We start from the raw sequence: 12719 nt of genomic DNA, 5'->3' as shown, positions 1-12719 counted from the left end.
CATAGCTTTCCAATCCAGTACTGGATTATGGGCCTGCAACCATGGCAGACCCAAAACGACAACATCATGCAAATTATGCAGCACAAGAAAGCGAATCACCTCCTGATGTACAGGAGTCATGCACATGGTCACTTGAGTCCAATACTGAGGCTTATTCTCAGCCAATGGTGTAGCATCAATTCCCCTCAGTGGAATAGGGAATTCTAAAGGCTCCAGGACAAAACCACAGCGCCTGGCAAACGACAAATCCATCAGGTTCAGGGCAGCACCTGAATCCACAAAAGCCATAACCGAGTAGGATGACAGAGAACAAATTAAAGTAACAGACAAAATGAATTTAGGCTGTATAGTACCAACGGTGACAGTTTTAGCGATTTTTTTTAAGCGCTTAGAGCATGCTGAGATAACATGAGTTGAATCACCACAGTAAAAGCACAACCCATTTTGACGTCTATGATTTTGCCGCTCAATTTTGGTCAGAATTCGGTCACATTGCATAGACTCAGGTCTCTGTTCAGAAAACACCGCCAGATGGTGCGCAGATTTGCGCTCCCGCAAACTCCGATCAATCTGAATGGCCAAAGCCATTGAGTCATTCAGACTTGCAGGCGTGGGGAACCCCACCATAACATTCTTAATGGCTTCAGAAAGACCCTCTCTGAAATTTGCAGCCAGGGCACACTCGTTCCATTGAGTAAGCACCGACAATTTCCGAAATTTTTGACAATACACCTCAGCTTCATCCTGGCCCTGAGAGAGAGCCAGCAAGGCCTTTTCTGCCTGGTTCTCAAGATTAGGTTCCTCATAAAGCAAACCAAGCACCAGAAAAAACGCATCCACGTTCAGCAATGCAGGATCTCCTGGCGCCAGGGAGAAAGCCCAATCTTGAGGGTCGCCACGTAACAGGGAGATAACAATTCTAACTTGCTGAGCAGAATCACCAGAGGAACGAGGTCTCAAAGAAAGAAATAATTTACAATTATTCTTAAAATTCAGAAACCTAGATCTATCTCCAGAAAACAACTCAGGAATAGGTACTTTTGGCTCAGACATAGGACTGCGAACAACAAAATCCTGAATGCTTTGCACCCTTGCAGCAAGATGATCCACACTAGAAGTCAGACTCTGAATATCCATGTCTGCAGCTGAACTCAAAGCCACCCAGAGATTAAGGGGATGAGAGAAGCTGGACAGACTGCAGCAAAGGGAGAGTAAAAAAAAAAAAAAAAAATTGTACTCAGGACTTCTCTTATCCCACTTCTGCGATGCATTAAACACTTTTATGGCCTGCTGTACTGTTATGATCCTTAGTGGCTGAGGATCACAGATAGTACTAGCTAAGTTACTGAACATAGAACAAGCTCTAGGAAGGTGGTAACTGGACTGACCGCAAAACCTGATCCTAACCAAACACACTAAAGGTAGCCGGTGAACGTGCCTAAATTCCTGGACGTCTCGACGCAGCCTGAGAAACTTGCTACCCCTATAGAGAAAGTAAGACCTCACTTACCTCAGAGAAATGACCCCAAAGATATAGGAAGCCCCCAACAAATAATAACGGTGAGGTAAGGGGAAAATACAAAACGTAGAAATGAAAACAGATTCAGCAAATGAGGCCCACTAATACTAGATAGCAGAAGACAGGCAGGGAACTGTGTGGTCAGTAAAAAACCCTATACAAAATATCCACGCTGAGAGTTCAAGAACCCCCACACCAACTAACGGTGTGAGGGGAGAAACTCAGCCCCCTAGAGCTACCAGCAAGCAAGGAAATCACATATTAGCAAGCTGGACAAGGACAAATAAATAACCAAGAAACATATTGAACACTGATGAGCAAAAAATAACCAAACAGAAACTTAGCTTCTCTTGGCGAGACTGATAACGAAGGAATTCAGGAGCGATCAAAATAGCACTGAATACATCGACAGCAGGCAACCACTGATAGCTGGTTCCCTATTTAGCTCACCTGGACTAACAGATAACGAGACAGCTGATCCAGCCTCAGACCTGCAGAATGACACAAAGAGCCACCAGAGGGAGCCCAAAGACAGCACTACACAGTACCACTTGTGACCACAAGAGGGAGCCCAAAAACAGAGTTCACAACAGACGGTACCGCCGGCCACAAGAGAGTTCACCCCCCCATCTCAAACTGTGCTCTACCACATGCAAAATTATCTCTCACAGCTCCACCAATGTTTAGTCTATGCGCTGACATCATTCAATGCCTGGCACTGACAATACCAATTTGTTGACATCTATGATGCTAGTTAAAGTAGTCTGGGTCAGTGTCCTATATTGACACCAGTAAATACTGTTACTGCCAAATTACTATGTCAGAAACTCAGCAGATGAGCACACCCCTGTACCTAAGTATGCCACACTTTTTTTTTTTGTTGTTGTTGTTTTGCGAGACATTAACATCTATTTATTTTTTGTGAGTACTAGCTGTGTCAGACACTCCTTGCAATCCTCCTCCACTGACCACAACAATGCTGCCTGTGTACCCCTGCGAGATAACTCTAACTGCCTTGAGCCTATTTTTAGTTATTTTAGGCCTAGTAAGCCTGTCTGCGGTCCCTCCTTGCAATCCTCCTCCTCCGCTGACCACAATGCTGCCTGTGTATCCATGTAACCGATTTAAAACTGCCTTGAGCCTATTTTTAGTTCTTTTAGGCCTAGTAAGCCTGTCTGCGGTCCCTCCTTGCAATCCTCCTTCTCCGCTGACCACAATGCTGCCTGTGTATCCATGTAACCGATTTAAAACTGCCTTGAGCCTATTTTTAGTTATTTTAGGCCTAGTAAGCCTGTCTGCGGTCCCTCCTTGCAATCCTCCTCCTCCGCTGACCACAATGCTGCCTGTGTATCCATGTAACCGATTTAAAACTGCCTTGAGCCTATTTTTAGTTATTTTAGGCCTAGTAAGCCTGTCTGCGGTCCCTCCTTGCAATCCTCCTCCTCCGCTGACCACACCAATGCTGCCTGTGTATCCCTGGAACCTATTTTAAAGTGCATAGAGCCACTTTTGGAAATTGTAGGCGTACTACGCCAGTCTGCGGTCCCTCCTTGCAATCCTCCTCCTCCGCTGACCACACCAATGCTGCCCGTGTACCCCTGGAACCTATTTTAAAGTGCATAGAGCCTATTTCTTTATTTTATGTAATATTAAAAAAGCCATGATGGACTACGCTGTCCCACGCTACGAGCTACCCAGTCGACACTTCTTTTGCAAGAAAAGCCATCCCAGCCCTCCACCAGCACCACCTCCATTGTCCATGCACTCTGGCAATCTGTGAGTAGAAAGGTGCACCTGACAAAAGACGCATGGACCTGTAGGCATGGCCATGGAAGGTTACGTGTCCATTATGGCACAATGGGTTAATGTGGTGGATGCATGGTCCACAGGGGACAGCCTACTTAGTCTGTCTGCAGTCCCTAATTCAAATTGTCCTCCACTGTCTAAATCTGAGGTTCAACCTTCTGGCTCTCATTAAGTGCTTTTTAACAAAAAATTGGTGGTTAGGGCCTACTATCGGTGTCTGCCGCTCCCTGGTGTTGTCCTCAACTGAATAAATCTGAGCTTCAACCTTCTGGCTCTCATTAAGTGCTTTTTAAATAAAAAATTGGTGGTTGGGGCCTAATAACTCTGTTTGCCGCTCCCTGGTGTTGTCCTCAACTGAATAAATCTGAGCTTCAATCTTCTGGCTCTCATTAAGTGCTTTTTTTCAAAAAATTGGTGGTTGGGTCCTCATAACTCTGTTTGCCACTCCCTGGTGTTGTCCTCAACTGAATAAATCTGAGCTTCAACCTTCTGGCTCTCATTAAGTGCTTTTTTAATAAAAAATTGGTGGTTGGGGCCTAATAACTCTGTTTGCTGCTCCCTGGTGTTGTCCTCAACTGTCTAAATCTGAGGTTCAACCTTCTGGCTCTCATTAAGTGCTTTTTTTCAAAAAATTGGTGGTTGGGGCCTAATAACTCTGTTTGCCGCTCCCTGGTGTTGTCCTCAACTGAATAAATCTGAGCTTCAACCTTCTGGCTCTCATTAAGTGCTTTTTTTCAAAAAATTGGTGGTTGGGGCCTAATAACTCTGTTTGCCGCTCCCTGGTGTTGTCCTCAACTGAATAAATCTGAGCTTCAATCTTCTGGCTCTCATTAAGTGCTTTTTTTCAAAAAATTGGTGGTTGGGTCCTCATAACTCTGTTTGCCACTCCCTGGTGTTGTCCTCAACTGAATAAATCTGAGCTTCAACCTTCTGGCTCTCATTAAGTGCTTTTTTAATAAAAAATTGGTGGTTGGGGCCTAATAACTCTGTTTGCTGCTCCCTGGTGTTGTCCTCAACTGTCTAAATCTGAGGTTCAACCTTCTGGCTCTCATTAAGTGCTTTTTTTCAAAAAATTGGTGGTTGGGGCCTAATAACTCTGTTTGCCGCTCCCTGGTGTTGTCCTCAACTGAATAAATCTGAGCTTCAACCTTCTGGCTCTCATTAAGTGCTTTTTAAATAAAAAATTGGTTTTTGGGGCCTAATAACTCTGTTTGCCGCTCCCTGGTGTTGTCCTCAACTGAATAAATCTGAGCTTCAATCTTCTGGCTCTCATTAAGTGCTTTTTTTCAAAAAATTGGTGGTTGGGTCCTCATAACTCTGTTTGCCACTCCCTGGTGTTGTCCTCAACTGAATAAATCTGAGCTTCAACCTTCTGGCTCTCATTAAGTGCTTTTTTAATAAAAAATTGGTGGTTGGGGCCTAATAACTCTGTTTGCTGCTCCCTGGTGTTGTCCTCAACTGAATAAATCTGAGCTTCAACCTTCTGGCTCTCATTAAGTGCTTTTTTTCAAAAAATTGGTGGTTGGGGCCTAATAACTCTGTTTGCCGCTCCCTGGTGTTGTCCTCAACTGAATAAATCTGAGCTTCAACCTTCTGGCTCTCATTAAGTGCTTTTTTTCAAAAAATTGATGGTTGGGGCCTAATAACTCTGTTTGCCGCTCCCTGGTGTTGTCCTCAACTGAATAAATCTGAGCTTCAACCTTCTGGCTCTCATTAAGTGCTTTTTTAACAAAAAATTGGTGGTTACGGCCTACTAACGGTGTCTGCCGCTCCCTGGTGTTGTCCTCCACTGTATAAAGCTGAGATTCAGTCTTTAGGCTTTCGGCCTATAGTATCAGATATTAAACTGCATTTGGCCTTCAACTTTGGTTACGGCCTACTAATGGTGTCTGCCGCTCCCTGGTGTTGTCATCAACTGTATAAAGCTGAGCTTCAACCTTCTGGCTCTCATTAAGTGCTTTTTTAACAAAAAATTGGTGGTTACGGCCTACTAACGGTGTCTGCCGCTCCATGGTGTTGTCCTCCACTGTATAAAGCTGAGCTTCAGTCTTTAGGCTTTTGGCCTATAGTAGCAGATATTAAACTGCATGTGGCCTACTAGTGTGGTTGGGCCCTTAAAACAGTGTCTGCTGCTCCTGGGTTTGCTACTCCACTGAACAAAGCAATGCCGCCTGTTTAGTCCTGTTACCAATTTTGAACTGCATTTAGCCTACTTTATTCTTTGGCCCTATATCTGTGTTTCCTCCTCATCCTGCCCATTGCCCAGCCACTGCTAGATGAGTCTGCTGGTACATTGACCTAGACCACTACATTCCCCTTGCACTCTACACAGCCAGAATCTGACCCTGCTGAAAGTAAGGTTCCCCTTCCCGCATGTTATACCATTTTACACAGGGACAAAGAGGAAGGTGCAGATGAAAGTGCAGGTTCCTTCATCAGGTGGGGGGGCATACTCGTTGGCGACATCACTGGCACAGGGCCCCTCAGAGTACGCAAAAGTGTCGCTGCTGGTGGGAGGCACCCCCGCCATGCAAACACACCGCTGTACTTTGAGGGGCCCTGTGCCAGGGCCAATGCGAACGAGTGGGCCCCCCCTGCTTGCTTAGGATCACAGCACTTGCAAACTTGACATACTTACCTCTCACTGCTCCACCGCCGTGACGTAGTCCACGTTTCCTGGGCCCACTAAAACCTTGAACCAGCCCTACCCCCACAACTTTTGCCAAATGACCCCCAATTTCCAATGCCCAACTATTATTATAAAGTTAATTAAGATTGTCAAGCTTCAGAAACAAGAATGGATGTTTTTGGCATTAAAATGGGCACTGTAGGTGTTTTCCTGGCCTCCACTCACTGCCGACTATGCTTCCCCATTGACTTGCATTGGGTTTCGTGTTTCGGTCGATCCCCGACTTTTAGCGATAATCGGCCGACTGCACTCGACTCGTCTTTGGGCAAAGTCGGGTTTCGCAAAACCCGACTCGATCTTAAAAAAATGAAAGTCGCTCAACCCTACTTGGCACATATATCAGACTTTATGTGCTGCTGCCTTTCCTGTGGCTCTCATGTTACATTTGTCTTAGGCTGCCATCACACTAGCAGTATTTGGTCAGTATTTTACATCAGTATTTGTAAGCCAAAACCAGGAGTGGAACAAATAGAGGAAAAGTATAATAGAAACATATGCACCACTTCTGTATTTATCACCCATTCCTGGTTTTGGCACCTATGCACCTCTTCTTCCTGAGGCGGGAGGTGTTCTAAAATTGCGCTATACCAGAAAGTCATTGTCTCAGCACTTTCTGCTGACAGGTGAGAGCGCCTGCCTGTTGTAACCTCCCTGGTGGCACTAAAAACCAGCTCAGACAAGACGTTGTAGGCAGGGCAGCACAAAACCTCAAAGGCATAGAAGGACAGCTCATGCCAGGTGATCAACTTTGGGACCCAACAGCTGAAGGTCGCAGATGAATTAGCGACTACACAGGTTTGGTCGGCCAGGTATTGCTTGACCAACTTGAAAATTTTTTCCTTCCTTCTCAAAAATACCAGGTCATCATGGTATGGACGCTGGGAGAGTGTCATTAAATTTGCCCAGGCTTTTGACAGTGTATTCTTGCTGTTCCTGGTGTGCGTCTCCCACGCCTCTCCTCCTTGATTGGTCAAGAAAGCTTGCCCCCTGCCACTATCGTTGTCTGATGGGAATTTTTTCAACATACTTTAGAGGCTCACTCTGATAACAATGAACAAAACCTGAGTTAGACTTGACTTTCCCCTGCCACCAGATGACAGCAGCACAAAGTGTTTTTAATGTTCAATATATGGATGAGGCCTGCCAGTTGTTGCCTTCTAGCTAGTGTTGAGCGATACATTCCGATATCGGAAAGTATCGGTATCGGAAAGTATCGGCCGATACCGTCAAAGTATCGGATCTAATCCGATACCGATACCCGATCCCAATGCAAGTCAATGGGTCGAAAATATCGGAATTAAAATAAACCCTTTCTTAACTTGTAGGTTCATTCTACATGAAGGAAAACAACTAAGAATAATGTAGGATGTATTGGGGGACTTGGCGGAGACATTAAAGGCACAGAGGTTTAGCCCAATCTAATAGAATAGCAGGATTTTGTTTTGTTTTTTATGACGTTCGGCGTTAGAAAGATTTTGACTATGTTAATTTTTTTTTTATTTTGTCAGATATTGATGTTTCACTACTTCCATGCCCTTCACCTTCTTTTTTACTTCTCCCACACTTTCTTCTTCATTATCCTCATCATCAGCTTCTTTGACATCAACTTCTTCACCTTATTCATCTTCTTCTTCATCTTCTACCTATTATTTTTTTTGTTACATACATTGTTCATATTCTTTTTATTTTACTATTATCTTCTTCATATTCAACTTCTTCATCATATTCTTATTTGTGACAGGCATTCCTGTAGTTGTTATCTATAAAAGTTTGAAGATTACACCTTCCGTTCTGCCTGTCACAAAACAGTTACATTTGTCCGCGTTCAGTTTGGCCTGCAGCATCAGGCTTTATCCAGGGGCACCACGAGGAGGAACGGACTCACCCCCATACACTGCTTAGTCTTCTTCTGCTTATAATTTAGATAATATCTTTTGCTCTGATATTTAGTCTTATGCTTAATGTTCTTCTGCTCTTTGTTCTGCAGCCTCTTGTTCTTCTGCTTCTCGGTCTTCCAGGTTGTCGTCGTCTCCAGGGTCGTTGTCTCCGGGGTCGTCGTCATCGGGGTGGTCTTCAGGGTCATCGTCTCCAGGGTCGTAGTCATCTCAGTGGTTGTCGTCTCTGGTGTCGTCATCATCTTAGGGGTGGTGTTCCGGGTCGTCGTCTTTAGGGTCTTGAACTTGGAAATGTAGCAGAAGGTACAAGTAGGCTGAGAAAATGCCGAGAAACAGCTGATGGAACTGGAACTCGGATGGCTACCCGAAGGTCCAAGAGCCAATGGAACTACCGAGGACCAGCTGACGTTACTGGAACCCGGTTACTAAGCAGGAGGTACCCGTGCTGAAAGCACTCCCAAGGACCACCTGACGTTGGTGGAACTCAGATACCCAAAGGGAGGCACCTAAGCCAAAGGCTCTGCCCGGAACCAGCTGACGGTGCTGGAACCAGGATGGGGAGCAGAAGGTACAAGAGCAAAAGACACTGCCGAGAACCAGCTGAAGGTACTGGAACCCGGATGGGTAGCCGAAGGTCCAAGAGCCAATGGAACTACCGAGGACCAGCTGACGTTACTGGAACCCGGTTACTAAGCAGGAGGTACCCGTGCTGAAAGCACTACCAAGGACCACCTGACGTTGGTGGAACTCAGATACCCAGAGGGAGGCACCTAAGCCAAAGGCTCTGCCCGGAACCAGCTGACGGTGCTGGAACCAGGATGGGGACCTATTCAAGCTTGTCTTCCTAGAGCCCCAACTAGCGGTGTTGGAGCAAAGGGTCAGCAGGGGGAGCAGAGTGTAGGCCGAAGCCTGCACTGGCGGCAGCTTTGGGTCTGTTGTGTCTGCGTGGCTGTTGCAGGACACGTTGCCGGCTACACAGCAGGGGAACAGCTGGCGGTGCTGAACCCCACTGACACATTGGCGAGGTGTTTTTCTCTGTGCAGCTAGCAGTACCGGGCCCCAACTGGCGGTGTTAGAGCCCAGGCTCTGCAGGGGAAGCAGAGTGTAGGCCGAAGCCTAATTGAGCCAATTTTAAAGGTAACCTTTAACCCCCCCTCAGGTGTTACAAAGTTGAAGAGCCACAGCTTATGCAGCAGTAGTGCTGCACAAGTCAAAGGTTGCTCTTTTAATTTTTCTCCTTGCACACGCTGAATGAAACACGTATAACATTTAGCCCTTTATACAGTCAAACTGTGTTGGAGGCGAGAGTTCCCTTCATAATGAGACGCAGCACAGATGTCAAGAATCCCACCTTGGTGCTGGGCGCAGCCTCCTGAGCATTGTTATTTGCTGTACAGGAGTCTGCGCTGTCGTTTTATCCCTTGGCCTTGCGCTGTTAGCGCTGCCCATCTTCTGGCATCATTTAATGTCGGCCGTTGCGGTTCGCGATGACCATGAATCCCAGCCCCGCAGTGTCTTAACATTGTTAAAACACTGCGGGGCTGGGATCCATGGCCTGGCGCAGTACATAGGTTCGCCTCTCACACTCGGGTCCTTACACCCGCTTCAGACTGTGCGGCGTCAGCTGATCCCTTATCGCATGCCGCGGCCATGAAGCCGCACAGTCTGAAGAAGGCGGAAGGAGATGAGGGACAGGCGAACTTATGCACTGCTCATGCCCATCAATCACACCCTCGCAGTCCAAATAAATAAGACACCGAGGGGCGTTGTGTGGGTCAGGGCGGCCGCATAGGCGCAGGCAGCCAAACAATGATGCCAGAAGACGGGCAGCGCTACCAAGGGGGCTGCAGCGTGTCATTACAAAGGAAAGTCACACCTCCGGGACGGTTAAATGGTCACACAGAGGACACATTTTAGACGTGTTTTCAGTTCCACATGTGCGAGGAGAATACGTTTATGAGCCACCTTGCACACATGCAGCATTACTGCTGTACAAGGTGGCTGGAAAACATACAAACGCCTGGGGGAGGGGGGACAGGTTCCCTTCAATTTCAGTTCTTGTGTCTGCGTGGCTGTTGCAGGACACGCGTTGCCGGCTGCACAGCAGGGGAACAGCTGGCGGTGCTGAACCCCACTGACACATTGGCTGGTGTTTTTCTCTGTGCAGCTAGCAGTACCGGGCCCCAACTGGCGGTGTTAGAGCCCAGGGTCAGCAGGAGGAGGAGAGGGAGCAGAGTGTAGGCCGAAGCCTGCACTGGCGGCAGCTTTGTGTCTGCGTGGCTGTTGCAGGACACGTTGCCGGCTGCACAGCAGGGGACCAGCTGGCGGTGCTAAACCCCACTGACACATTGGCGAAGTGTTTTTCTCTGTGCAGCTAGCAGTACCGGGCCCCAACTGGCGGTGTTAGAGCCCAGGCTCTGCAGGGGGAGCAGAGTGTAGGCCGAAGCCTAATTGAACCAATTTTAAAGGTAACCTTTAACCCCCCTCAGGTGTTACAAAGTAGAAGAGCCACAGCTTATGCAGCAGTAGTGCTGCACAAGTCAAAGGTTGCTCTTTTAATTTTTCTCCTTGCACACGCTGAATGAAACACGTATAACATTTAGCCCTTTATACAGTCAAACTGTGTTGGAGGCGAGAGTTCCCTTCGTAATGAGACGCAGCACAGCTGGCAAAAATACCACCTTGGTGCTGGGCGCGGCCTCCTGAGCATCGCATTTTGATGTACAGGAGTCTGCGTTGTTGCGTTATCCCTTGGCCATGCGCTGCCCATCTTCTGACATCATTTCATGTCGGCTGGTGCGGTTCGCGATGCCCATGAATCCCAGCCCCGCAGTGTCTTTACAGTGTTTCACACTGCGGGGCTGGGATTCATGGCCTGGCGCAGTACATAGGTTCGCCTCTCACACTCGGGTCCTTACACCCGCTTCAGACTGTGTGGCGTCAGCTGATCCCTTATCGCATGCCACGGCCATGAAGCCGCACAGTCTGAAGAAGGCGGAAGGAGCTGAGTGACAGCCTGGCGAAGATATGCACTGCTCATGCCCGTCAATCACACCCTTGCTGTCAAAATAAATAAGACACCGAGGGGCGTTGTGTTGGGCAGGGCGGCCGCAGAGGCGCAGCCAACCAAACAATGATGTCAGAAGAAGGGCTGTGCTAACAAGGGGGTCGTTGCTTGTCATTACAAAGGAAAGTCACACCTCAGGGACGTTTTAATGGTCTCAGGAGACACATTGTAGACGTGTTCTGTTCCACGGGTGCAAGGAGAATAAGTTTCTAAGCCACCTTGCACACATGCAGCATTACTGCTGTACAAGGTGGCTGTAAAACATACAAACACCTGGGAGTGGAGCGACAGGATCCCTTCAATTTCAGTTCTAGTGTCTGCGTGGCTTTTGCAGGACACGATGCCGGCTACACAGCAGGGGAACAGCTGGCGGTGCTGAACCCCACTGACACATTGGCTGGTGTATTTCTCTGTGCAGCTAGCAGTACCGGGCCCCAACTGGCGGTGTTAGAGCCCAGGGTCAGCAGGAGGAGGAGAGGGAGCAGAGTGTAGGCCGAAGCCTGCACTGGCGGCAGCTTTGGGTTTGTTGTGTCTGCGTGGCTGTTGCAGGACACGTTGTCGGCTACACAGCAGGGGAACAGCTGGCGGTGCTGAAACCCACTGACACATTGGCGAGGTGTTTTTCTCTGTGCAGCCAGCACTTCCGGACAGCAACTAGCGGTGTTGGAGCCCGGGCTCTGCAGGTGGAGCAGAGTGTAGGCCGCAGCCTGCACTGGAGCAAGTTGAAAGGGAACCTTTAACCCCCCCCCCCAGGCGTTTGTAGCTGAAAGAGCCATCTTGTACAACACTAATGCTGGAAAAGGTAAACTTAGCTCTTTTAATTATGGTCCTTGCACATGCTGAATCTAACACTTTTGAAATGTGTCCCCTCACACGGTTAAACCGTCCGGTCGGTGGAACTTTCCTTTGTCATGTGACGCAGCACAGCCGTCATTCTTACCCCCTTGGCGCCGTGCGCCTCCTCCTCAGCGTTGTTTGAATCTGTCCCGGAGTCAGCGCTGTTATGTTATCCCTTGGCCAGGCACACTTAGCGCTGCCCGTCTTCTGACATCATTTGGTGTCAGGATGGCTGCGCCTGTGCGGCCGCGCTGGACGAGATCCCGCCTCGCTGTGTCATCTAATGTAATCACTCTGCGGACCTGTGATCCATGGGCATGAGCAGTGCATATCCTCGCCTCTCACTCCCCTCCCTACGGCTTCTTCAGACTGTGCGGCGTCACGGCCGTGGCATGCCATTAGGGATCAGCTGACAGCGCACAGTCTGAAGAAGGTGTAGGGAGATGAGTGAGAGGCGAAGGTTCAGATATGCAATGCTAATGTCCATGGATCACAGGTCCGCAGTGGGATTAAATCAGAAGACACTACGAGGCGGGATCTCATCCAGTGCGGCCGCACAGGCGCAGCCATCCTGACACCAAATGATGTCAGAAGACGGGCAGCGCTAAGTGTGCCTGGCCAAGGGATAACATAACAGTGCTGACTCTGGGACAGATTCAAACAACGCTGAGGAGGAGGCGCATGGCGCCAAGGGGGTAAGAATGACGGCTGTGCTGCGTCACATGACAAAGGAAAGTTCCACCGACCAGACGGTTTAACCGTGTGAGGGGACACATTTCAAAAGTGTTAGGTTCAGCATGTGCAAGGAGCACCACGAAAAGAGGCACTTTTTCCCTTTGCATCATTACTGCTGCACAAGGTGTCTCCTTCAGTAACAAACGCCTGGGGGGGGGGACAGGTTCCCTT

This window comes from Ranitomeya variabilis, chromosome 7 (genome assembly GCF_051348905.1).
Source record: "Ranitomeya variabilis isolate aRanVar5 chromosome 7, aRanVar5.hap1, whole genome shotgun sequence".
Classification (NCBI taxonomy): domain Eukaryota; kingdom Metazoa; phylum Chordata; class Amphibia; order Anura; family Dendrobatidae; genus Ranitomeya; species Ranitomeya variabilis.
This window is presented reverse-complemented; position numbering follows the sequence as displayed.